Genomic DNA, 24,673 nt, shown 5'->3' on the forward strand with positions numbered 1-24,673 from the left:
GAGGACGGGGCGGGACAAAGAAAGGATGTCACCTTTGCAGTGTAGGAAAGAAAGTGGACAATTTGTGCTCGGTGCTTCAGATTGATTATGATTATGATCATGATTATGATTACTGACAGCGGAAAATTTTAATTCTTTCTTGCTGAAGTTTAACAGCCATGTGAATGCAATAACACACACATAATAAATAATAATAGACAATAGACAATAGGTGCAGCAGTAGGCCATTCGGCCCTTCAAGCCAGCACCACCATTCAATGTCATCAAAAATATAATATATTAATGCAGCCTGTAATACTAGATATTAAAATAGTACAAATAAATCTGCAAAGCCCATAGTGCAACCAAACACAGTCCATGAAAGATTATAATTGCTGTGGTTGGTGTTGTGCGGTTTCCTGGGAAGAAGCTGTTCCTGGTTTTCAGGCTCTTGTATCTTTTTTCAATGGTAGTAGTGAAATGAGAGTGTGGCCAGGTGGTGTGGGTTTTTGATGATACTGGCTGTCTATGACATTGGCAGTGCCTCCTATAGATCCCTTTGATGGTGGGGAGGTCAATACCTTTAGTTTAGTTTAATTTAGTGCCGAGTCCGCACCGACCAGCGATCTCCTCACATTAACACTATCCTTCAAGCTCCTCCTATTCACGTATAAAGCCCTAAATGGACATTCCCCCCCTACATCAAAAATCTTCTAACCCACCTCTCTAACTCCAGGTCCCTCAGGTCGGCCGACTTGGGGCTACTCACTATCCCGCGGTCTAGGCTTAAGCTCAGGGGTGACCGCGCTTTTGCGGTTGCAGCTCCTAGACTGTGGAACAGCATCCCTCTCCCCATCAGAACTGCCCCCTCCATCGACTCCTTTAAGTCCAGGCTCAAAACCTATTTCTACTCCCTAGCGTTTGAGGCTCATTGAGGAGGCGCTGTGAACTGTTTTGTATGTGCTGTTATGTTTACGTGCTACTGTATGTTTCATTTTCTCCTTAGTAACTAATCAGATGTACAGCACTTTGGTCAACGTGGGTTGTTTTTAAATGTGCTATACAAATAAAATTGACTTGACTTGACTTGACTTGACTACGCACACTAGGGACAATTTACACTTATACCAAGCCAATTAACCTACAAACCTGTACATCTTTGGAGTGTGGGAGGAAAGCGAAGATCTTGGAGAAACCCCACGTGGTCACAGGGAGAACCTACAAACTCCATACAGACAGCACCCGTAGTCAGGATCGAACTCGTGTCTCCGGCACTGCACGCGCTGTAAGGAAGCAACTCGACGCTGTGCCACTGTGCCACCTGTGGCAATGCCTGCAGCCGACTGTGGTATCCTTCGTTCCTGGGTGATCAAGTTGCCAAACCAGGCTGTGATATAACCAGTCAGTATATTCTCCACCGTACACCAGCAGAGGATCATTGGAGTGTTTGTCGACATACCGAACTTCCTCAATCTTCCGAAGAAGTAGAGGCAACGATGAGTTTTCCTCGCTGGTACAAATCGAAGGTATTTATTCACAAAATGCTGGAGTAACTCAGCAGGTCAGGCAGCATCTCAGGAGAGAAGGAATGGGTGCATTTTGAATGGGTTCTCACTGTGGTGAGCAAGTGGGGATAAGACTTGTCCAACTGGACAATGTACTTTTCCCATTTCTGCATATTTCACATATGCAATTAACCCGCCCTTTTCTTTAGCTTTGTGCTGCATCATCTCCATTATCCTCCCTGGTCCGATCACAGCCAAACCTAAATGACTTCAGCCTCTTGTACACTCAATCCTTCACTTTGCTACCAGTGGTCGAATCTTTCATCACTTCGTTACGACTCATTGGATTCTGGTTAACTCACCTTTTTCCTATCTCCCTTTTTTTAAGACTCCCTCAAAATGTATCTCTTTTTCCACCTTTAGATCATTTCCTTTTGATTTTTTTTAGAGATACAGCTCACCATGCTGACCATCGATCCACCACATGCTAGTTCTATGTCTACACGAGGGGCAATTTACAAAAGCCAATTAACCTACAAACCTGCACGTCCTTGGAAACCCATTTTTATTTCTCTATAATTCTTTGAAGTATTGGAAGCCTGACATTAATTAATTAAACTGGGAAGGGTGTGAAAAAGATTTTTGAGGTTGTTACCGTGGATCTAGAGGTTTTTAGCTCTAAGGTGAAGCTGATAAGGCTAGGACTTTTTTTCCATGGAGCTTAGGAGGCCACATTCTAAAATCCTGAGGGGCATCGATGTGTGAATACACACATTCGTTCTCCAGGGTGGAGGAATCTAAATCTAAAGGGCATATGTTTAAGGTGAGAGTGGAAAGATTAAAAAGAAACCTGAAAGGCAACTTTTTCGCTCAGTGCGTGGTGCGTATATAGAACAAGCCGTTGGGCAAAGGGATAGTGATGGGCTTAAAAGCCACCTGGACTGGCACATGAAGAGGAAAGATTTGGGGGATAATAGGCAAGTAGTACAAGCTTGGTGGGCAACTTGATCAACATGGTCAAAGGGCCTGTTCGCATGCTAAAGAGCTAGGTGACACTATGTCTAACACGAATAACATGATCTGTACCTCATCTGGTGTGGAAATCTTGTCAGATGTGCAAGGGTGAATTTTGAGCAGAAATGCCAGGGAAATTAGGTATATGGGACACAGCAACTGGACTCCAGGGGCAGGTGCAGTACATTCACGTTTGCCCTTCCTTCCTTTGTCAGCATTTGTATGTATCCATAAGAGGGCATTGTTGTATCATTTATAGTTCATTCATAACAGGGGGAAATCAAACAGAGACTTTCAATAGAAAAATTAAATCACTTTGAACAAAGGTAAATTGGAATTTAAAAATCCTGCAAGAAAATCTACAGTGATAATTGTATATTACTTCCAAGGAAACACCGTTGAGACAGAATTGTTGGAGAAAGCTTGCAAACAGAGAGGAATCATAAGGAACTATGGTGTTCAAAATGCCCAAAGAGAGCCAGGCTGGTTTCTGTGACATCTAAATTCAGCACAACTGAAACTAATTTGAACGCTTAGAAGAGGATCGGGGCCCAGCCCATAAAATAACAAAGAGCATCCGTGCACAGAGGTACAAACTGGCAACTTTACTGCTGTAATTTCAAGCAAATTAGCATCTGTGAATGTAGTTATGGTAACTATACCCTTTTTATTAGTTAGATGTTTAGCAATATAAATGAACTGTGCCGTTGCCATTTTCCCAGATTGTAAGATTTTTGATTTAACACATGCCCAATGGCTCATTTTTGGCCAGTTCCCTTTCACTTTGTGGAGCAGAGATCTGGAATTTCACCACAAGGGGTAGGGCTGGAGGGATTTATTTGTTATTTATTAAGGAAATTAGGAGAATGGAATAAGTGTTGTTGCATTGAGGCAATGTAGCACAGCCCGCAGCAAATATCTGGCCTCCACATTTGTTTGATTTTTGGGCTGCGCGTTGTACTGGCAATGTGGCATTTAAGCCGATCCTCAGTTAATCTGCAGGTGCTTCAGATTGAACCACAATTTAAGGGATGGGCCGCCTAGCAGAGGCGTGAGTGCCAGATCTTTCCTGAAAAACATTGGCAAATCAATCGAGTTCTTATCACAGCAATTCAACAACTTTAATGGGTGTTTTTGTTCTATTTTATAAATTTCCATTTGAACTCGCCAAATCTAGGGTGTGGATGCATTTGTCATAGTTACTGGGCTGCCACAGCTTGTGAGAGAACTCTTCGATCTGTGTAATGCTGTGGAAAATGTCGTCGCCTTTCAGAGTAGAACACAGAGCACTGGAATAACTCAGCAGGTCAGGCAGCATCTCTGGAGGACAGGGAGCGGGCGAACTTTCGAGTCAGGACCAGAGTTTGAAGAAAGGACCCGTGCCGAAAATTTGCCTAGCCATGTCCTCCAGAGATGCTGCCTGACCTGCTGAGTTACTCCAGTACTTTGTGTTCTAGCACATAAAACACACAATAGTGCAACACAAGAATAGACCCTTTGGCCCTCTAAGATCTGTGCCGAACATAATTCCAACGCCATCTCTAATTTGCCCGTGCACAATCCATATTCCTCCATCTCTTGCATTTCCATATACCTATCCAAAAGCCTCTTAAATGCCACTATTGTACTTCCTCAACTGCCAACCCCGACAGCACATTCCAGCCACTCACCATTCTCCGTGTAAAACAGTTGCCTGCATCTCTTTTAAATTTCTCTCCTCTCACCTTAAAGATACCCTCTCTTGTATTTGATTTTTCCATCTTGGGGGAAAGCTTCTGACTGTCTACCCTATCTATGCGCCGGAGCGCCGGAGACTCAGGTTCGATCCTGACTATGGGCGCTGTACTGTACGGAGTTTGTACGTTCTCCCCGTGACCTGCGTGGGTTTTCCCCGAAATCTTCGGTTTCCTCCCACACTCCAAAGACGTACAGGTTTGTAGGTTAATTGGCTGGGCAAATGTAAAAATTGTCCCTAGTGGGTGTAGGATAGTGTTAATGTGCGGGGATCGCTGGGCAGCGCGGACCCGGTGGACCGAAGGGCCTGTTTCTGCGCTGTATCTCTAAATCTAATTCTAAATCTATGACTCTCATAGTTTTATATACTTCTATTAGGTCTCCTCGCAACTTTTGACGTCGCAGAGAAAGCAATCCAAGTCTGTCCAAACTCGGCCTATAGTTAATACCCCCTAGTCCAGGCAACATTTTGGAAACCTTCCTCTGAATCCTTTGCAAAGCCTCCACATCCTTTCTGTAATGGGTCGACCAGATCTGCATGCAATATTCCAAATGTGGTCTAACCAAATTCCTAATAAGCTGCATCATGACATTCTGACCCCTTTTTCTTGATGCCCTGACCAATGAAGGCACGCATACCATGTGACTTTTTTAAGCAAGAATCCGCAACTGCATTTTCCTTGTGTCTACATTGCCTTTCAGATATGGATTTGTGAACAGATAAATTTCTAAAGTAGAGACGTAAATGGGCTTTCTTTATGATTGTGTCATTGTGGTGGGTCCAGGACTAATCTTCAGAGTTATGCACACCTACTTCTGAACTTGAAGTTGTTGACTCCCTCTATCACCAACCTATTGATGGGGCCAGGTTCGTGGATCCTTGGCCTTCCTCTTCTGAAGTCAACAATCTTGGTCTTACTGATGTTGAGAGCAAGATTGTTGTTCTGGCATTAACTCCCTCCGACACCCTGACCCAGCATTACCAGTAATTCGTCCAACAATGGTGGTGTCATTGGCAAATTTAAAGATGGAGTTAGAACTGTGCCTGGCTACACAGTCATTGGTAGAGAGTATCTGTGGAGAGAGAAATAGAATCAACATTTCAGACCAAAGATCTTTCATCGGAACCAGGTAAATGAGAAACCAAGATGGTTTTAAGATGCAGAGGGAAAGAATAGACGGGACAAAGTGAATATCTCAGATCGGATGAGATGAAGGTGTTTAGGGAGTGAGAAAACAAACAAAGGGCTATTTTTAAAAAAGGCCACTACTCTGTCCAGTCCAGAGGATTGACCCTGATTTTCCAGTTGCCTGTCACTCTAGTTCGCAATTCCATTCCCACTCCTGCTCTGACCCCTCTGTCTCGGACCTCCTCCATTGCTCTAATGTATGCAGCCCAGAACAGCACACAAACCAACCTCCCCTTCATTGATTCCATTTACACTTCATGCTGCCTCGGCAAGGCCACCAGCACAATCAAGTATGAATCTCACCCCAGTCACTCCCTCTTTTCTGCTCTCCCGTCAGGCAAGAGATACAGAAGTGCGAAAACGCACACCTTCAGATTCAGGGACATTTTCTCCCCACCGTCCTATCACCAACTAGAGAGCGGTCCTGAGCTACCATCTCACTCATTGGAGACCGTCGGTCTATTTTTAATCGGACTTTAATTGACTTTATCTTGCACTAAACGTCATTCCCCTTATCTTGTATCTCTACACTGACTGGATAGCACGCAACAAAAAAGGTTTTAATTGTACCTTGGCACACATGATAATAAACTAAACTAAACTAAACTAAACTAATATGGACACAAATTGCTAGTGTAACTAATGTCAATGTAAGATCAATGCAATGTTGAGGTACATAGCAGCCTTTGGGATTCAATATTAAACTAATTAATTTCAAACAACTATAGGGGGACATTTCAGTTTTAATTTGTTCCTTAGTTTCTTTTCTTTTCCGTCTCCTCTTGTCAGTACTTAAAGGAACCTTTACCTTGACAGCAATGGTCTTTACCCAGTCGCAGACATTACCTTTGTTTATTCACTGCTTGTCCTCTGTGCGTTTTCTGTCTTTGTTTTAGTAGCAGAGAGCTATAACACGGTGGTTCAGTATTTGCAGTATGGTGTGCAGGAAGGATGTGCTGGCGCTGGAGAGTGCCCAGAGGAGGTTTACCTGAATGACCCCAGGAATGAGTGGGGTAACAAATGATAAGCATTTGATGACACTGGGCTTCTATTGCTGGAGTTTAGAAGGATGAGAGGGGACCTCATTAAAATCAAGTGAATAGTGAAAGGCCCGGATAGAGTGGATGTGGAGAGGATGTTTCCACTAGTGGGAGAGTCTAGGACTAGAGGCCATAGTCTCATAATTAAAGGACGCTCTTTTAGGAAGGAGATCAGGAGGAATTTCTTTAGTCAGAGGGTGGTGAATCTGTGGAATTTATTGCCACAGAAATCTGTGGAGGCAAAGTCAATCGATATTTTAAATACAGATATAGATAGATTCTTGATTAGTACGGGTATCAGGGGTTATTGGGAGAAGGCAGGAGAATGGGGTTAGGATGGAGAGATAGATCAGCCATGATTGAATGGCAGAATGGACTTGATGGGCCGAATGGCCTAATTCTGCTCCTATCACTTATGAACATCTGGTCTATCCAAGGTGATATCAGCACAGTGCAGTGTGGATTACCAACAGAAGAGAGACTATGGTACAGGCTGAGGAGCAACGCCACTGAGGTTCCCAGGTATTGCTGACATTTATATCAAAGATTGCATTATTTCAAATTAAATAATGACAAGAGGACACAAGCTCAACTAATAGGGGCAGCACATATTTGGTCGCTGCGGTGGAGCTACTGCCTCACAGCGCCAGAGTCCCGGGTTCAATCCTGACTACGGGTGCTGCCTGTGCAGAGTTTGTTACGTTCTCCCTGTGGGTTTTCTCCGGGTGGTCTGGTTTTCTCCTACATTCCAAAGATGTACAGATTTGTGAGAGGTTTTGCGAGAATTTGTGCGGATTTCTGTGAGAAATTCAGCCATGCTAATTCAATTAAATGTCAAAGGTGAATGATTAGGTTCTTCCTTGGTCCTGATGCCCTGAGTGTAATTTTTAAATAGCCTGGCTCACTGAACTATTGAAAAAGCTTAAAGAAGTCAACAGCATGATTATTTTTAGGATAAAGAAACAAGATATGTTGGAAACCATCCTTTACATGACACTTGATAACCCAGTGCTGCATTTGGAGTATTGTGAGCAGTTTTGGGCCCCGTATCTGAGAAACGATGTGGTCGAGTTGGAGAGGGTCCAGAGGAGGTTTACGAGAATGATCCTAGGAATGATTGGGTTAACATATGATGAGTGTTTGAAAGCACTGGGCCTGTACTCGCTGGAGTTTAGAATAAAGAGAGGGGAATTCATTCAAACTTACCGAATAGTGAAAGGCCTGGATAGAGTGAATGTGGAGAGGATGTTTCCACTAATGGGAGAGTCTAGGACCAGAGGCCACAGCCTCAGAATAAAAGGGCGTACCTTTAGACAGGAGATGAGCAGGAACCTTTCCAGTCAGAGGGTGGTGAATCTGTGGAATTCATTGCCACAGTCGGCTGTGGATGCCTTCAATGGATATTTTAAGGCAGAGATTGATAGATTTTTTATTAGTACTGGTTGGTGTCAGGGGTTATGGGGAAAAGGCAGGAGAATGGGGCTGAGAGGGAAAGATAGATCAGCCATAACTAAATGGCGGAGTACATTTGATGGCCTAATTCTGCTCCTACTACCTATGAACATGAGATACACATCTGAGCTCATTCACAAACAAACAATATATAATGGCCTGGAAAAAGTGCTGGAGTAACTCAACAGGCGAAGCAGCATCTCTGCAGAATATGAACAGTATCCAGAGATATTATCACTGGTATGTTAGCATTCATAGCAAGAGGATTTGAGTATAGGAGCAGGGAGGTTCTGCTGCAGTTGTACAGGGCCTTGGTGAGACCCGCACCTGGAGTATTGTGTACAGTTTTGGTCTCCTAATCTGAGGAAAGACATTCTAGCCTTAGAGGGAGTACAGAGAAGGTTCACCAGATTGATCCCTGGGATGGCAGGATTTTCATATGAAGAGAGATTGGATAGACTAGGCTTATACTCGCGGGAATTTAGAAGACTGAGAGGGGATCTTATTGAAACATATAAAATTCTTAAGGGGTTGGAGAGGCTAGATGCGGGAAGATTGTTCCCGATGTTGGGGAAATCCAGAACCAGGGGTCACAGCTTAAGGATAAGGGGGAAGTCTTTTAGGACCGAGATGAAAAAACATTTCTTCACACAGAGAGTGGTGAGTCTGTGGAATTCTCTGCCACAGAAGATAGTTGAGGCCAGTTCATTGGTTCTTAAGGATAGCGGAGTGAGGGGGTATGGGGAGAAGGCAGGAACAGGGTACTGATTGAGAGTGATCAGCCATGATCGCATTGAATGGCGGTGCTGGCTCGAAGGGCTGAATGGCCTACTCCTGCACCTATTGTCTATTGTCTATTGTCTATATTTAAGAGGGAGTTAGATGTGGCCCTTGTGGCTAAAGGGATCAGGGGGTATGGAGAGAAGGCAGGTACAGGTTACAGAGCTGGATGATCAGCCATGATCATATTGAATGGTGGTGCAGGCTCGAAGGGCTGAATGGCTTACTCCTGCACCTATTTTCTATGTTTCTATGTTTCTATTATTTGACCCGTTGAGTTACTCCAGCACTTTGTATCTTTTTTTTGGTAAACCAGCATCTGCAGTTCCTTGTGTCTACAATTGCCTGTTTTACCCAGAACAAAAGTGCTTAATGGGATAGTAAGAAATCTCGAGAACAGCAGGTAACAGAGCAGCATAGAGGCTACTGGTATATATTTTGGTGAAAGAATACTGGACATCTTAGATTAAATGTGGAAACTATGGGCATTAGTGCATTTGATTACAACTGAGTAGGGGATTCTAAAAGGATCGATTAATCAATTTGTTCCATGGTCTTTGGCTGCTCTTACTCTGGTAGAGGATATTTCTGCCGATCTTCTGAAGCAGTAATATTGATGAAATTGTGGAAACCGAGCATTCTTCCGATAAGCCCACATAAGTACCTCTGACTGCCCCAGAGAGAGTGTAATTGAGAGAACTGCAAGTTAAATTTAAAAGCCCTTAAAATGATAAGGTTCATTTAAAAAAAATTAACTTCCAGCAGAGTTCTTGTCCATTGACAATGTGTACATTCTTCAGAGGTCACGCACATATCCGTCCATGACCTCTGCAAATCCACACATTGTCACATATACTAAAATGACAGTATCCTTTTTGTACAATAAAATTAGGTATGTGTGATCTTGGAGCTCACCATAACCAAGATATCAGAAATTATTGGAACTGAGTTTGTCGGGGCAATTTACCTTTTTGTTATTGCACTTTCAGATTTGCTTCCATATGTAACGCCATACTTTGCAGCTGTTGTTTTATTGGTTTATAAAATACCTTCAAAGTACTTAAACTAAATGCTGAGCGTCACACTGTATCGGGCACCATTGGCACATTTGGAACACCATTTTGTGGAGGTGATGGTTGATTATTGGTTTGTTTTCTTTCACTGTGATCTCATTAAGATGCAGTCCTGAGTTGCCTACCTGGTAAACTCTATGGGTCGACAAGATTGGTTGTAAACTCCTTTTTCAAAAGACGGCATAAAATTAATTATATAATGTAAGATCATATTGGAACTAATTGCAAATCTTTCGATAGAGTGGAGGATTACAGTTCATACCAACCCCTGAGTGTTAAATATACAGTACTTGGGTTAGTATTAAATTAGTTAAATTACATTAGTCTTTAAGGGAGCAGAATATTGGCAGCCCTTTAATTGTTACTTGTTTAGGATATTAGTTTCAGTTGGACCATGAGAAGAAGGCACATCATTCTAATTCTGAATATACTGCTGGCACAGAGGAGAGTTGTATTTAATCCACAAATAATGAAAACAACATTGGGCAACTTTACCAACTCACCTCAATAGATATCCTATTAAAATATCACAATGAGATTGACTGGATAAAAGGCATTCAACTTACATTAAATCTGTGATTTAAAAGTTTGATTTGGTTTTCAGAATGCACCTTCCTTTTCAGAAAATAAAATAGTATTTGAAGAGCTTTTTATTGTCATAATCTCCAGGGAGAAAAATTCACAACTTCAATTTAGTTTAGTTTTAATTTAGTTTTAGTTTAGTTTAATTTTTCGTTTAGTTTAATTTATTTTAGTTTAGAGATATATCTTGGAAACAAGTCCTTCAGCTCACCAAGTATAGTTTAATTTAGAGATACAGTGTGGAAACAAGCCCTTCGGCCCACTGAGTCCGTGCTGATCAGCGATCACCTGTACACTAGTTCTATCTTACACACATAGGGACAATTTTAGAGAGGCCAATTAACCTACAAAAAAAATGCATGTCTTTGGAATGTAGGAGGTTACCGGAGCACCTGGAGAAAAACCCAGAGACCCGTACAAGAAGTTCCTATCCAGGGGATCCACTATATGATGTCCATCACTGATATCCCATGGCTGCAGAATATATCAACTATGTGATACAATATGGTAATCTGTCAAAACTTGCTTGACAATAACCCTCAAACCTTCAACTTGTCTAATATTTAGTCAGAGGGTGGTGAATCTGTGGTATTCATTACCACAGAAGGCTGTGAAGGGCAAGCCAGTGGATATTTTGAAGGCGGATATTGACAGATTTTTGATTAGCAAGGGTGTCAGAGGTTATGGGGCGAAGGCAGGAGAATGGGGTTGAGAGGGAAAGATAGTTCAGCCACGATTGAATGGTGGAGTAAAGTTAATGGGCTGAATGGCCTTCTTCTTCTCCTAGAACGTATGAAATTATGACATACCATTGTAGATTGGAAAGGTGCTGATCTTCCTTTCTCAACCACTGGGTGAAAATACTGGAACCCTTTAACAAACAACACTCCGGGAGCATATTCACCACAAGGTGAACAATGGTTCATGATGGAAGCTCACCATCTGCATCTCATGGGAAATTAGGCGAGAACAATAAATGTTAGGTGTTCACCTGCATCCAGATCCAGTGATCAAAGCCTAACTCCTGATTCTTACATTATGACTCAAAGAGCCCATGTTGGAAAAATCTCCCAATGAACAAAGTACAGTTAGACATGGCCATGGGACCTTAAGTAACAGTGTGGCTAGAAGTTAAGTGCTTTCAGAAGTTATGTGCTTACCTATGAGTTACTAAGCCTTAAAAATAAGACTTTGGAATGCTCTCCAACAAATTAATATTGAAGGATGGAACATTGTGTGTGTGTAAGTGAGTGTATGTGAGTCTGTACTTAGACTGGAATTATAATTTGAAGGTAAGGTTGCTGGAAGGATGAGCTATAATGGGCTAAATCTTACTGTCGTCTGCTGTATAAGTCAGAGTTATACAGCTAGATCAAGTGGGCTAAAGTGCCACCTTCTGCTCTCTGTATGTCTGAGTATTTTCACTGATAATGTATGAGTATCATCAAAAACGTGCGGCTAATGCATGCAACTTTCATGGAGGAAGTGCCACCATTCAGATTGCAATGTGCAGCAGGTAAAAACATAAACGTCAACCATTCCTTCTCTCCAGAGATGCTGCCTGACCCGCTGAGTTACTCCAGCATTTTGTGTCTACCTTCGATTTAAACCAGCATCTGCAGTTCTTTCCTACACAGGTTAAAACCAGAAACGGTTCCATTAAATCTGGCCTTGTCAACATACATCTTCATTTTCTCTGTAAGATTAGGGTGGTCTAAAGCTCTCCGTGAATGATCTGACAGACTAAATCTCAAACAAATTGCTCTGTTCCAGTAATCCCTTGTCCAGGTATGATCAGTATTAGCTGAAGGGATCCCCATAACTCTGCACGTCAGCACATTTTATTATATCTGCCACTGAGCAGCACAGACTGAACTACCACCAGGTGAGTCTTAAAGGCACTTTAACTTGCATTTCAACAAGGAATAATATTGTTTCATGTTTCTCTTTATGTAACGGCGTAAAATAGTAGATAGTTTAATAAACCTCAGAGGGTCCTATCACGTGGAACATAAGAAAATGCTGTCAGAATGAGGTGATTTTTATAGTTAGATCCTTTTTTTAAAAATATATAATATATTTTTTAACCCTCTTATTCTCTCTCCCCAAGTTTATAGTTTTTTTTTTTCGTTTTTTTTTCTACTTTTTCTCTTCAAAAATTTAAAAATTGAAGCTATGTAAGAACTCTGTATCAAATGTGTTTTTTAAAAAATTCTATTTGTACATATGCTTTTCAAAAATAAAAATAAATAAAAATAAAAAATTTTAAAAAAAGAATGAGGTAATTCCGGTAATTGTTTCAGAATTAAACATTATTCAGAATTCTAAAATTATTCACAATTCTATATACTGTTCACGGTGCAATTTCAGTCTCACTGAAATATTATGATAGTTTAATGTACATATTTATTTTATTTGGGGCCTTATTGCAAAGTTAATAAAATCTAATTTATATTGCATTGTCATATTGTAAACAAACACAACAGAAATTTGATTTACCGCCAAATATGTGTGTTTCCATTATTTTAGCCTTCAGTGTATCAGGTCCCAGTTGCAGAAGTGTAAGGAAATGACTACACCATGCTCACTTGTTTTAACCCGTAGGTCAGGCACACACTAGAGCAAATGAAAAGAAATAACCATAGTTTTGGCCAAATTCTAAATGTGCTTTAATAGTGACATTCACAAGATAAATAACCAGATACTGGAATAATCTTGATTTCTCAGTTGTCTTTCTTCTTGGTGCAAGGTGATTTTGAGGTTAACAATTAAATGCCAATAAAAGTTTTAGTGTTCATATAATATAAGCATGAAGTTGAATAGTTGTGCATTTTGACATATTACAAACTTATCACCATAATAAGTGTTAATGATTATCGTGGAAGTTAACTCATAATATAAATGCATTTTTTTCAATACTCATAGATTACTAAATAGCAATGCAAGAGTATTTAAATTTAACTTTAAAAGGAGCATAATGATGTTATTATTAGATTTTCATGCTAGTTTGTATTTTTGCAGTCAATGCATTTGCAAAAATGACTATAATAAGCACAATCTAGCAACACAAATCACAAAAGTAAAGGGCTTCCAGATTACCAAATGGGCGTATTTATTCAGTTAGAGCAACATAGAAACCATAGCAGTCTTGGTGAGGGTTGAAACCTGCCTCTGACAATAACAAGATTAAAGTCGATGTTGCCCATGATGCAACGTCACTGTTATTTGTTGGCCACTTATTCCAGAAAATACGATGAATCTGAATGCCATCCAATAATCAGGAAATATATCAAGGTCCATTCCTATTAAATTCCACGACAGCTGGTTTGACTAAGCATATGATTTATTATGTATCACTGTACGGATTTATTCCCAGATGATATATTGGCTCCTGAATCAAGAAAGGAACACCTGTTGCATTGATTTAAATTGCTGCCCTTTTCCTGCAGCTGGAGAGGAATAAACCAAATTCCCAGAAGAGGCATCTATTTGGATAAAGCCCAACAAGTAAGCCTCAAGCCTGGTGCTATGTGTTAAAGCAAGTGATGTGGGTTCAGTCATTACCTTATTCCTCAGGAATTGGGACTTTTACCCCGTAAGCAAGCTGAGGTAATCCGGTGCTTACAGCCCAAAAAATGTTTTGAATTCTAGGTGCACTGATACAGACACTCAAAGAGTCCCAGCCTGACACCAACAGCATTACAATGCCTGACTCCCAAGATAATGTGGTTAACTTTCCTCACATTTAGCCAAACTGCACAGTAAAGTAACCACATCATCGGAGATGTCCTCATTCTTTAGGACATCGGAGATGTCTTATTCTTTAGGTCATCGGAGATATCCTCATTCTTTAGGAAACAGGGGTTCCCCTCTTCCATTATAGATGAGGCTCTCACTAGGGTCTCCTCAATATCCCACAGCTCCGCTCTTGCTCCCACTCCTCCCATTCGCACTAAAGACAGAGTCTCCCTTGTCCTCACCTTCCACCCCATCAGCCGTCGCATAGAGCATATAACACTTCAACACTTTCACCACTTCCAATGGGATCCCACTACTGACCACATCTTCCCATCTCCATCCCTTTCTGCTTTCTGCAGAGACCATTCCCTCTGCAACTCCCTGGTCAACTCGTCCCTTCCCACCCAAACCACCCCCCTCCCAGGCACTTACCCCTGCAACAGCAGGAGATGTAACACCTGTTCCTTTACCTCCCTTCTCGACTCCATCCAAGGACTCTGACAGTCTTTTCAGGTGAGGCAGAGGTTCACTTGCACCTTCTCCAACCTCATCTGCTGTATCCACTGTTCCAGGTGTCAACTTCCCTACATCAGCGAGACCAAGCGCAGGCTCGGCGATCGTTTAGCTGAACACCTCCGCTCAGTCCACTTTAACCTACCTGATCTCCCGGTTGCTCAGCACTTTAACGCCCCCTCCCATTCCCAATCTGACCTTTCTGTCCTGGGCCTCCTCCATTGTCAGAGCGAGGCCCAGCGCAAATTGGAGGAAGAACACCTCATATTTTGCTTGGGTAGCTTACAACCCAGCGGTATGAACATTGACTTCTCTAACTTCAAATCGCCCTTGCTTTCCCTCTCTCTCTATCCCCTCCCCTTCCCAGTTCTCCCACCAGTCTTACTGTCTCCGACTGCATTCGATCTCTGTCCCGCCCACTCGCCTGACATCAGTCTGAAGAAGGGTTTTGAACCAAATGTCACCCATTCCTTCTCTCCAGAGATGCTGCCTGTCCTGCTGAGTTACTCCAGCATTTTGTATCTAACCACATTTCTAACTTGTTAAGGTATGATTTCATCAATAAGATAATCTTACAAACAAAAATTCATTAAGCAGCTTGGAAGAGATGGCCCAAATAAATAAGCAAGCATGTCACTTTTATAACATCTAGATCGTTGTGAGATAATTGTCCATCATATATATGTACATTAGTTTTATGTTACATACACATCATGAAAGAAAGTGTCATAACAATTAAGATTTATTGGATCAATATGCTTAAACCCTAGTTGAATAATTGTATGTTTATCTGTTCTGCATATTTCCCTTTCTTGTTTATATGATAACATGACAAAAAGAATGGACAGTAAGAAGCACCTCGGATCATAAGAAAACTTGGTACTGTGCATGTATATATGATATTTAGCAAATACACATTGCATCGCAGAACTACTGTGGCCAAAAAAAAACAAGTGCTGGAAGAACTCAACTGGTCTGGCAGCATCTGTGGAAGGAAAGAGATGGTCAACATTTCTGGTCAAGACCTTGCATTGGGAGTGCAGTGACCTTTGTCTTTATGAGAAGGTTGTCTAATGTGGTTGGAGAAGGTTTAGTATAAATTAGCTGGGAATGGACACCATTATGTAGCAGTAAAAAGAAGGAATATGGTGTACCAAAGAGTGGGAGTAGAAGATAGCACAAGAATACAGGGTGGAAAAGTTTTGGGTGGAGGCGGATTAAGACTATCAATGAGAAAGCCAAAACTGGGATTAGAGTGCATGTGCGTAAATACACAAAAAGAGGCGAATCAGGATTTTAAACTAAAGGCGCAATTAATTTATTTTGCAATTAATTCCATAGCATTATGGTGCAGTAATGATAATTGAAGCTTGGCTGAAAAAAGATATGGGTTGAGTACAATATTTATAGTCATAGAGTCATACAGCACGGAAACAGGCCCTTCGGCCCAACTTGCCCATGCCGACCAAGATGTCCCATCTGTGCGAGTCCCACCTACCCACTTTTGGCTCATATTCCTCTAAACCTTTCCTATCCATGTACCTGCCCAAATGTCTTTTAAATGTTGTGATAGTACCTCTACGCACCTGATCTTAAATAACTCTGTAAGATCACCCCTCATCCTCCTGTGCTTCAAGAAATAAAGTCCTAGCCTGCCCAGCCTCTCACAGCAGCTCAGACCCTCCAGTCCTGTAGGTAATCTGAGATTTTATGTCAGGGAGTTTGTTCTTGCATCCTGACATCCCACTAAATAATAGCGTAATCGGCATCATTGCAGTTATGTCAGCAGCATCTGAAATAGATAATCATGCCTATCACTGTGTCTCTCATATGCACCTCCCTATTCCTATAAACGTGTACATCTTCAATGGGAGATGTCTACCTTGGGTAAGTCAGTCGTCCAATTGGGTCATTCAACTGAAGAAGGGACTTGACGTGAAACATCACCCATTCCTTCTATCTAGAGATGCTGCCTGACCCGTTGAGTTTCTTCAGCATTTTGTGTCTATCTTCGGTATCTGCAGTTCCCTTCTACACATCCAATTATTCTTTTGGCTTTAAAATGGATTTGCAATATTTACAAAGATAGTTTGACAGAGCACTTTGTAAAACTTTGAAAGAATTGTTTGTATATTTTACCGTGCAGTAAATGACACCCTCTTCTATCACTGCCATCGGTCTTGCCTGATATGCTATTAGAAATAATTAACCAACTTTTCTTCCCCATAACAGTGGATTGTCTTTCTAGATTTAAGGACAATACCTTCAGGCTATTTCTGGATTTTACCCTCCTGTTTCTGATTTCTGTTTTTATTTCTTGTCTGTTCACAGTCGAATATGAATCTCGATAATTGATCCCTTAATGTCTGGGACCACAGATTTTTCAACACAACAATAAAAATTAGGATGAGTTAACAAATCACATTCTCTTGCAAAGTTCAGGTGTTTTTGTGAAAGGATTTCAATGTCTATCACATGAGCTATGTAACCATCCATTGTCCCAGGGTCTTTCAACTAATCAGAAAGCACTTGGTTTAAATTGAGACACAAAGACACATAAGGGCTGGAGTAACTCAACGGGTCAGGCAGCATCTCTTGGAACATGAATAAGTGACATTTCGGGTCTGGACCTTTCTTCAGACTGGATAGTTTATTAGTTTTTTTAGTTTTAGAGATACAGCATGGAAACAAGCCCTTCGGGCCACCGAGTCCGCGATGACCAGCGATCCCTACACATTAACTGTCCTACACACATTAGGGACAATTTGCAATAATACCAAGCCAATTAACCTACAAACCTGCACATCTTTGGAGTGTGGGAGGAAACCGAAGATCTCGGAGAAAAACCCATGCGGGTCAAGGGGAGAATGTACAAATTCCGTACAGAAAGCATCCGTAATGGGGATCGAACCTAGCTCTCTGGCACTGTAAGCGCTGCAAGGCAGCAACTCTACCGCTACGCCGCCGTGCAGCCCAATAAATATGTAACCACATCCATCTCTACTCCCAAATGCCTTTCTGGAAAAAATATTCAAAACATATAAATAAGAGAGAGCTCAACAGAACATAATATATATTTGAAGTGGACAGTCAAAGTATTTATTTAATTTAAGGATAATTAGATTATTGTCTTGTATCTAACCTTTTATTTAACCAAATAATTGTGTCCGTCTGTCTATGCCATTCTGAGGATTTTGATGCTCCATGTTGTTGGCAGAGTGATGCCAAAATAAACTTTTATGAACTGTTGTTGTGATGCTTATATTAATTAAATCCATAAAAGCTCCCGTGCTGACCAGATGGCACTCATGCAAACAGAGACTAATAAATGTGCCCGATAATCCAGAATTCAAAAGGAACATTTAAGGCTATTTACTTGCTTCACTCATTAGATTTTATTTAAACAATATCCATAATTTTATAAAGGTATAAAGATTGTTTACAACAGTAAAATCTTTCCAGATGTGGAATATCACATCTGTGGGCGGAATCAGAACTATTTGCAAAAAAAAACCCCATAATGTGTCGAGTCAGCAGTATCATCAGGATATTTGTGCAGAACTACTGATATTTTATAACCATGATCTTTCCAAGCATATTCAGAAAAACAGATGTAATAGCTAAAGAACCTGCTGTTTTTCATTATGACCAAACACCTAAAATATATCTTTTAGAACTTTGTAGTCAATCTTGCAGACAGACATGTGTAAATAATTTAATCAAAGTATTTCCTGGCCCAACCGTTACTCTCTTTCCTTCCCTTGCGATAGCAAACCACAGTTTTAAATGTATGGTGCCTTGTTCAGGAAATGTCTGCAGAGCTGTGCACTAAAGTAAATAAGTTCAGCCTTTACTGTCAAAAAAACCCCACTGATCAAAAAATACTGTAATTGGCTCTATGAGGCATATTATCCTCTGCTGACTGCTCACAATATCTTCATTTAACCTTTAACTTGAGTGAGATTTCAGCACTTTGGCATTTTATGTCACTGAGTGCTTTCTCAGTCAACTTATTTTTCGTTTTTTCACCAAGGCAGAAGACATTCATTGTGCCCCAGCATTCAATCTCCATTTTGTTGTCAAATCATACGAACACATTCATGTTTTACTTTCTGTTCTGCAATTCGTTTCCATTCAGAGTAAACACCGATGTCGGATAACATTGCGCAGAACATAAAAGCCCTTTTGTCCTTGAAAAATTGTAGCTAGTAGCAAAATTACAACCCAGTTAACCGGGAAAATTAGACTAGGTTTTGATCAAGGCAACACAAATTAATTGCAACATTTCCAGACTTTCTGCAGTTATCTGAATGTGGACATGAGGGATTTGATTATAACTTTCAAGAAATTGCAAAACTTTAAATCAATGGAAAGTGGTGGGGTAAGATATAGGTGATGAACTGCGTTAGTTTAGGATTCATGTCCTTTGTTGTAATATATACGCACTGGGTATATAATTATGCTCCAAATTCATTGTAGAGTTCATTATAAATATGAATCACAAGCAATAAAAACAAGGTGTGTGCAATTTAATCAAGAGATCTTCATTTATTGCCTGTGGAACTTGCTACACACAAGGTGTCTCAGCGGCGCAGCGGTAGAGACCCTGGTTTGATCCTGGCTACGGGTGCTGTCTGTACGGAGTTTGTATGTTCTCCCCGTGACCTGTGTGGGTTTTCTCCAGGATTTGTAGTTTACTTGGCTTGTAGTCTAATTGGCTTGGTATAATTGTAAATTGTTCCTGGTGTGTGTAGGATAGTGTTACTGTGCTGGTTGGCGTGGACTTGATGGGCAGAGGTGCCTGTTTCCACGCGGTATCTCTAAACTATACTAAACTAAACTAAACATTATTGTGGCCAAAAGGGTGGTTGGTCACATGATTCAATATTAAAGGCTGAAAAAAACACGTATTGTTCAGAAACAACATTACATTTGCTATAAGCAAAACTGTGTGTATATTAAGCAAAATCTATCCAAACCAAAATGTGCTCTGCAGAACATTAAACAACCCCAGAAAAAACAATTAGTTCATTACCCCCTACTTGGAAGACAGCTGGTTCAAGATTTACAAGGATGTTGCCAGGACTAGAGGGTGTGAGCTATAGGGAGAGGTTGAGTAGGCTGGGTCTCTATTCCATGGAGCTTAGGAGGATGAGGGGAGATCTTATAGAGGTGTACAAAATCATGAGAGGAATAGATCGGGTAGATGCACTGAGTCTTTTACCCAGAGTAGGGGAATCGAGGACCAGAGGACATAGGTTCAAGGTGAAGGGGAAAAGATTTAGTAGGAACCTGATGGGTAACTTTTTAACACAGAGAATGGTAGGTGTATGGAACAAGCTGCCACTGGAGGTAGTTGAGGTTGGGACTATCCCATCATTTAAGAAACAGTTGGACAGGTACATGGATAGGACAGGTTTGGAGGGTGATGCACCAAGCGCAGGTAAGTGGGACTAGTGTAGCTGGGACATTGTTGGCCTGTGTGGGCGAGTTGGGCTGAAGGGCCTGTTTCCACACTGTATCAATCTATGACTCTATGACTCTATGACTAAAAGTATAATTTGAATATATTTGTATTGCTGTAATGGGAGCAAATAGTACAAAGGTAATAAAATGTGAAAAATGGCATCAGGAAATGCTAGGAACATTCAGCAGGTGAGGCAACATCTATGGAGAGAGAAACAGAGCTAATGCTTCAGGTCTAAAGCTCGGCGTTCAACACCATCATCTCCTCCAAACGTGCCTCAAATGTCCCTCAAGCTCAGGGAACTGGGTCTCTGCACATCCCCATGTATCTGAATATTCGACTTCCTCACTCTACACTGCAAGGGCCAGGAAGCGAGCGGGCAAGATTATCTCTGACCCCTCTCACCCTGGCCACAAACTCTTTGAAGCACTTCCCTCTGTCAAAGCAGCCGCAGCCAGACATAAAAACAGCTTTTTTCCACGAGTGGTAGTTCTACTCAATAACCAAAGTCTGTAGTCTCTTTTTTTGCTCTGGTTTATTTTCACCCACATGTTTAGACCAAAATGGTGTATCCTTATTGTTTTGATGTGTTAATGCTTTATTCTTAATTGTTAACTGTATGTTTGTGTTGCCATTTGTGAGCGGAGCACCAAGGCACATTCCTTGTATGTGCATACTTGGCCAATAAACTTATTCATTCATTCATCAATAGACCAGAATCAGTATGAATCTTCCTCCCTTTCTTTCATGAGCATTTCCAGTATATTCTTTTTTTCCCCTCAGATTACTCGCATCTGCAGATTTCTGCTTTTGTGAAAATGATAGCAGAATGTCAGTGAGTAAAGACAGAATGGCTGAACCTTGGTTCCCCACAATCTATTCAACTGTTAGAATGCATCTGTGTATAACTTGGTTTGCCTCATTAAGTGCACTAGGGGGCTCGCTGCTGTAAATAACCACACTCGACAGTCAACTCGGGGATAAGCATATCCTAGAGTCATTTTGGAGTATAATTATTTTTCCGTAGATTGGGAAATGTTCTCGACCATAGCTCTGGCTGGAAGCCATAAAGTGAAAACCTGCTATAAAGAGACTATATATTTGGCTTTCGATGTCAATAATGTAAAAAACTTGCACATGTGTATAATTGTTAAAGGCGAATCACTTACCTGATCATAATATTTCATCCTGACATGATTTCCCATCATGATTCCCTGAGGTACTTCAATTCCTCTTTTTATTATACTTCATGTGACATCCTGAACAATTGGATTTGAAGGTTAAGGAATATTTTGCTAATCATATATTTACACTTACCCTCTATCATAGCAACATAAAATATCACTGAAAGTGCCTCATTCTTGGTCTTTCCTCTTTGGACTTTTAGCTAGGGCAGTAGACTCGGAGAAAGGCCATTCATAGGAGATACTGGAGCATGACCATTCTAGCCCTCATTCTGTTCCTCCATTCAAAACGATCATGGCTAAACCCACTTTCTTCTTTCATTTTCCTGCCTTATCCCCATAACCTGAATCATTTCCTTGATTCCCTCATTAATTAAAAATCTCAACCTTAAATATATTTAACGAGTTTGCCTCCACAGATTAATGGGACAAGAACGACTCAACCCTTTGAAAGAGGGAGTTTCGTTTGTTTGTTATTATTGTCACATGTACCAAGATATGGTGAACGGCTTTTGTTTGCATGCTGTCCAGTCAAAAGAAAGACTGCACACGAATACAACCAAGTTGTCGGCAGTGCAAAGGTAAAGGATAAAGGCTAGAACATTTGGTACAAAGAGATAACATTGAAGTCCGATAAAGTCAGATTTTAAAAAGTTCAAAGGTCCCTTGGGCACCTCTTTATGATGAGACGATGCAGCACTCTGGCAGCATGGTCACGAGGCATCAGTGATATTTTAAGGGCAGCATGGTGGCACAGCGGTGGAGTAGCTGACTTACAGCAGTAGAGACCCAGGTTCGATCCTGACTATGGGTGCTGTCTATACGGTGTCTGTACGTCCTCCATGAGATGGCGTTTTCTCCAGGTGCTCCAGTTTCATCCCACATTCCACAGATGTACAGGCTTGTAGGTTAAATGACTTTGTCCCTCGCGTGTAGGATAGTACTGGTGTACAGGGCGATTGCTAGGTCAGCGTAGACTCGGTGGGCCGAAGGGCCTATTTCAATGCTGTAGCTCTAAAACTAAAACTAAATCTAAAACAATGTCCTCTGATCCTGAACTAACAAGCCCTGAAAATGTTTTATATGCTTCAACATGTTCTCCTCTCATTCCTTTAAATTCCAATGAGTAAGACCCAGCCGGTTTATTCTGCCTGCACATGAGAAACCCTCCACATTCAAGAACATCCTAGAGAGCCTTCTCTGAACTGCCCTAAATGGTAATATATCCTTCATTTCATTGGACTCCTGTTGAATATTGTTTTGGGAAGCAGAAAAATAGATCTCCATGTGAACACTTCTGAGGGTTCAACAACCAGGAGCAAATGACAATAGACAATAGGTGCAGGAGGAGGCCATTCGGCCCTTCGATCAAGCACCACCATTCAATGTGATCATGGCTGATCATTCTCAATCAGTACACCGTTCCTGCCTTCTCCCCATACCCCCTGACACCGCTATCATTAAGAGCTGTCCAAATGGCAATCAATCGCTGTCCAGACGGCGGCACGGTGGTGCAGCGGTAGAGTTGCTGCCTTACAGCGAATGCAGCGCCGGAGACTCAGGTTCGATCCTGACTATGGGCGCCATCTGTACGGAGTTTGTACGTTCTCCCCGTGACCTGCGTGGGTTTTCTCCGAGATCTTCGGTTTCCTCCCGCACTCCAAAGACGTACAGGTATGTAGGTTAATTGACTGGGTAAATGTAAAAATTGTCCCTAATGTGTGTAGGATAGTGTTAGTGTGCGGGGATCGCTGGGCGGCACAGACTCGGTGGGCCGAAGGGCCTGTTTACGGGCTGTATCTATAAAAAAAAAAAATTACCATTCGCCGTCACCTCTTTAACACCTCCACTTTACAGATCTGACACATGCCTGTCTCCTCTTTAAATGTGTTAGGTATCAAAACTGGACTGGTTGGAGGAGCAGCCAGTTATAATAACAGCAGATGCCTCAAGTGTTTTTCCCGCCTAGGCTTCCAGGTCAGGGAAGTATTTGATAGCGCACTTCAGCTCAAGAAAACTGTTAAGTTGAACAGGGGAAATAACCTCTCCCTAAAGTTAGCACGGTGGTACAGGGGTGGAGTTCTGCCTTACAACGCCAGAGACCCGGGTTCCATCTTGACTGCGGGTGCTGTCCATAATGGGTTTATATGTTCTCCCCGTGACTTGCGTGGGTTTTCTCCGGGTTTTCTCCACCACACTCCAAAAATGTTACAGCTTTGTCGGTTAATTGGCTCTGGTAAAATTGTAATGTGTCCCTCGTGTGTGTAGGATAGTGTTAGTGTGCTGGATGGCGCGGACTCGGTGGGCCGAAGGGCCAGGTTCAGTGCTGTTTCTCTGAACTAAACTAAATTAAATTAAATGAATTGGACCATGCAGTACAGAAATAAGCTTTGTTCAATCTATCTGTGTGCCAAGCCTCATCTTATGCCTCCTCAACTATTCTATCAGTATAAACCTTTCTTCTCTTCACCCTTCATTTGGATGTTCTTCAACTTGGGCAATCACTTCAGATCAAAGATAGACACAAAATGCTGGAGTAACTCAGCAGGACAGGCAGCATCTCTGGGGACTTCAGATCAAAGATGACTTTCTTCTACTCTGGTTTTGTGAGTCGATAGTGACTGATGAGGCCAATATGGGACCTGCACACTCTCCACAAAATGGAAGGAGATGCAAGCAGGTGGGTAGTTTGTGAAGAGGTGAGCTCCTTCCATCGTTAACGCTGGGCTTGTGTGTATTCTTAGAGTCATAGTGTCATACAGCATGGAAACCGGCCAATGTGTCCCATCTACACCAGTCCAACCTGACTGCATTTGGCCCATTTCCCTCTAAACCAATCCTGATGCACAAACTTGAAGTTCCTAACACCGTCCCAAAAATGGTTTTGGACCAGAGATTCTCAGGAATCCTGGGGATGTTCAAAGGCTTTGAGACAATTGTCAAGACCATTCCTCTGCCCACCTAGAAATCTCTCCCTATGACAGAGCTCACACTAATGTGACAAGCATGCACACAATGTGGCTTGCACCAACAGAACCAACAAGAGGGTGACCAGGACCTCGATGTTGGGCTTGTTGGTCTGGGAGAGGACAGTGATGTCGATTCATTTACCCTATCCATGGATTCGAAGGACTTTGCAGAATTGGTGGTAACTCTCTCTGCCTTGCTAAGGCTACGCAGTAAGTGTAGACCTCAGTGATGCACGGTGGCACAGCGGTAGAGTTGCTGTCTTACAGCGCTTGCAGCGCCAGAGACCTCTCTATGGGTGCTGTCTGTACAGAGTTTGTATGTTTTCCCCATGACTGCGTGGGTTTTCTCCAAGATCTTCGGTTTCCTCCTACACTCCAAAGACCTACACGTTTGCAGGTTAATTGATTTGGTATAATTGTAAATTGTCCCTAGTGCATTGAAGTTTGACAAGA

This window comes from Rhinoraja longicauda, chromosome 5, assembly GCF_053455715.1.
Source record: "Rhinoraja longicauda isolate Sanriku21f chromosome 5, sRhiLon1.1, whole genome shotgun sequence".
NCBI classification, from domain to species: Eukaryota; Metazoa; Chordata; class Chondrichthyes; order Rajiformes; family Arhynchobatidae; genus Rhinoraja; species Rhinoraja longicauda.